The sequence below is a fragment of the Rhinoderma darwinii genome, chromosome 4 (genome assembly GCF_050947455.1).
Source record: "Rhinoderma darwinii isolate aRhiDar2 chromosome 4, aRhiDar2.hap1, whole genome shotgun sequence".
NCBI lineage: Eukaryota > Metazoa > Chordata > Amphibia > Anura > Rhinodermatidae > Rhinoderma > Rhinoderma darwinii.
Window position 1 is genome coordinate 240059610 of NC_134690.1, and position 4371 is coordinate 240063980.

Consider the following 4371-nt stretch of genomic DNA (forward strand, 5'->3'; position numbering starts at 1 on the left):
CTTTTGGCCTTCAGGACCAGCCCCATTTTTTCAAATCTGACATGTGTTACTTTATGTGGTAATAACGCCGGAATGCTTTTGCCTATCCAAGCGATTCTGAGATTATTTTCTCGTGACATATTGTACTTTATTTTAGTGGAAAAATTTGGTCACTAAATTCATTGCTTATTTGTGAAAAACACCAAAATTTAGAGAAAATGTGCAAAAATTATGATTTTTCTAATTTTAAATGTATCTGCTTGTAAAACAGATAGTAATACCACACAAAATAGTTACTATTTCACATATTCCATATGTCTACTTTATATTTGCATCGTTTTTTGAACATTATTTTATTTTTCTAGGACGTTACAAGGCTTTGTACTTTAGCAGCAATTTCTCACATTTTCAAGAAAATTTCAAAAGGCGATTTTTACAGGGACCGGTTCAGTTCTAAAGCGGCTTTGAGGGCCTTATGTACTAGATAGACCCCATAAATCACCCCATATTAAAAACTGCACCCCTCAAAGTATTCAAAACAGCATTCAGAAAGTTTCTTAACCCTTTAGGCCTCACTCACACGAGCGTGGCGTTTTTGCGCACGTAAAAACGCGGCGTTTTGCGTGCGCAAAAACCACTTAACAGCTCCATGGGGCATCAGCATATGATGCGCGGCTGCGTGCTTTTCGCGCAGCCGCCATCATTATGACACTCCATTTGGATAATCACGCAGTTCACACGGAAGTGCTTCCGTGCGGCATGCATGGTTTTCACGCACCCATTGACTTCAATGGGTGCGTGATTCGCGCAAAACGTCGAAAGAACGGACATGTCGTGACTTTTTTTCAGCGGAATCACGCTGATTAAAAATCACGGACATGTCTGCATGACCCCATAGACTAATATAGGTCCGTGCAACGCGCATACAAATCACGCGCGTTGCACGGACGTTCTTCCCGTTCGTCTGAATAAAGCCTTAGGCGTTTTACAGGCATTAAAGCAATGTAGAGGGGAAATTGACAAATTTTTTTTTTTTTGCTGAAATTCATTTGTAATACATTTTTTACTGTAACACAGAAGGTTTTACCAGAGAAACGCAACACAACATTTTTTGCCCAGATTCTGCAGTTTTTAGAAATATCCCTGTGGCCCTAGTGTGATAATGGACTGAAATACCGGCCTCAGAAGCAAAGGAGCACCTAGTGGATTTTGTGGCCTCCTTTTTTTAGAATATATTTTAGGCACCATGTCAGGTTTGAAGAGGTCTCGTAGTGCCAAAACAGTGGAAATCCCCCAAAAGTGACACGGTTTTGGAAACTGCACCCCTGAAGGAATTTATCTATGGGTATAGTTAGCATCTTGACCCCACAGGTCGTCTGCTATATTTATTGGAGTTTGCCTGTGAAAGTGAAAATCTACTTTTTTTCTGAAAAAATATTTAAAAAAAAGATATTTGCAAGGAATAAAGAATAAAAAGCACCCCAAAACTTGTAAAGCTACTTCTCCCGATAACAGCAATACCCCATATGTGGTACTAAACTGTTGTTTGGACCCACGGCAGAGCTCAGAAGGGAAGGCGCCCCATTTGGATTTTGAAGCGCAGATTTTGCTGGATTGGTTATCAGTGCCATGTCGCGTTTGCAACGCCCTGGAGGGAGCAATACGGTGGAAACCCCCCAAAAGTGACCCCATTTTCCAGACTACACCCCTCAAGGAATTTTTCTAGGGGTATAGTTAGCATTTTGACCCCACAGTTTTTTTGCTGAATTTAGTGGAGTTAGGCAGTGAAAATTAAAATCTACTTTTCTCTGAAAAAACATAGAAATGTTTCATTTTTACAATGAATAAAGGAGAAAAATCACCCCAAAATTTGTAAAGCAATTTGTCCTGATTACAGCAATACGCCATATGTGGTAATAAACTGCTGTTTGGACCCACTGCAAGACTCAGAAGGGAAGGAACAATATTTGGCTTTTGGAGCTCAAATTTAGCTGGAATAGTTTTCGGGTGTCATGTTGCATTTGCAAAGCCCCTGAGGTACCAAAACAGTTGAAACCTCCCAAAAGTCCCTTTAGGGGACTGGAACGAGCGATCATTAGGTCGCTGGTACAATACACTGCAGTACTAATGTATTGCAGTATAATATTTTCACAGGCTCCTGTAACAGCGCGATTCTGTTCCTGTCCATTAGTCCCGGGTGTCAGCTGTAATACACAGCAGACAACTGCAGAATATGGCGCGGGCGCAGTGCATGAGCCCGCTCCATATATAACCCCCCGCACCACGACATGCTATTAAGTCGTGGTGCGAAGGCGTTAATGCGCAGCGGATTTTCCACTGATATGCCATTTTAACGCACAATATGTTGTGCCCAGTTTGTGCCACTGAAGACAAATACCTCATACAATGTTGAACGGGTTCTCCCGGATATAAAATATCATATATGTGGACGTAAGCTGGTGTTTGGGCACACTGTGGGGCTCAAAAGGGAGGGAGCGCCATTTGGCTCTTGGAGCACGGAGTTTGCTTGGTAACTGTTCTGTTTGGGGTTATGCTGGTATTTCAGTTTATGATGTGGGGGTATGTGTAAATTGGGCAGAATACATCAGGGCATAATAAGAGGGTATAATAATTCGGTAAATAAATAATAATCCGCAGATATTTGGCCAATGTCGCACTAATAAATGGCGCCCGATCTTATCAGCTTTTGGACACTGCACAATTTCTGTCGCTATATTCTGAGAGCCAGAACTTTTTTTATTTTTTCTTCACCGGAGCCGTGCGAGGGCTTATTTGTTGCGGGACAATCTGTCGTTTTCATTGGTACCATTTTAGGGTACATGTGATTTTTTTTATCACTTTTTATTAGATTTTTTTGGCAAGCAAAGTGGCAAAAAAACAAATTCTGACAATGTTTTTTGTCTTTTTTTTTTACACTTTTCACAGTGTGCTATAAATGACATTTTACTTTAATCTGCGGGTCGATACGATTACGGCGATACCAGATGTATATAGTTTTTTTATGTTTTGTGGCATTTGCGAAATAAAAAATAAATTTTATCGAAAAGTGATTGTGTCACCATATTCTGAGAGCCATAACTTTTTTATTTTTCAGTCAAAAAAGCTGTGTTAGGGCTTGTTTTTTGCGAGACGGTTTGTCGTTTTTATTGGTACTATTTATGGGTACATGCGACTTTTGATCACTTTTTATTCTATATTTTTGGAGGGTTGATGACCAAAAAAATTGTGATTCTGACATTGTTTTTTTAATTATTTTTTTTGCGCTGTTCACCGTGCGGGAAAAATAATATTATAGTTTTATAGTTTGGGTCGTTACGAACGCGGTGATACCAAATATGTGTATTTTTTTTTAACATTTTCATTTTTATCCTATAATAAAATACTTATTATAGGAAAAAAAGCATTTTTTGTTTTTGTAACTTTTATAAATTGTTTTTACACTTTTATAAAACATTTTTATTATTTTATTTTTTACTTTTTTATTTGAAGACTGGCTGCACTGATCGCTGCTATAATACATTACACTACCTAGGTAGTGTAACGTATTATAAACTGTCAGTGTGACGCTGAGAGTCACACTGACAGGAAGCTTATGAAGACCGGCCTCCGGCTGGTTCTCATAGGCTGCTGTGCATGGCAGACCCGGGGGCCGTTGTATGGCCTCCGGTTCTGCCTTATAACTGACTGCAGCACCCGCAATTGGTCCCCGGGAAAGTTTGTTGTAGCAACAAACTTTCCAGTTCGTTGCTACAACAAACTTTCCCTGCGCTCACATGACCGGGACCTGAACCAATTAGGTCCCGGTCATGTCTCCGGGACCAGAGGCAGGGGTTAACAGCGCGATCCAGGTGTCAGCGCTACTCTGAGACACCCGGATCGCGCTTTTAACACCCACCGTGAATTCACGTAGGCGCTGCACAGAGCCCAGCAAATGGCGACGTGAATATACAGTGGACGGTCGGGAAGCGGTTAATACTTTATTGTTTTTGGAACATAACGAAAATCTTTATTTAACGTTTTTTCACTTTTTTTTTTATTAGTTCGCCTAGGAGACTTGAAGCAGCGATCGTTGGATCACTTGCATGATATACTGCAATACTAACGTATTGCAGTATATCGTGATTCTGACAGTCTTCTTCGAAGCCCTGCCGGAGGCAGAGCTTTAAAGGAGTACAAAGATGACAGACCTGGGGGCTTTTGTTCGGCCCCCAGGCAGCCATAGCAACTGTTGTAACTGGCCGATCGTGCCGCGGGGGGGGGCGCGATCGTGTGTTTGAGGTGGCGCCCCCCTGATTCTAACGCATTTAAGGTCTTAAACGGGCGGAATCAATGTGAACTTTGATTCCGCTCATTGCAGGGAGGTGTCGGCTG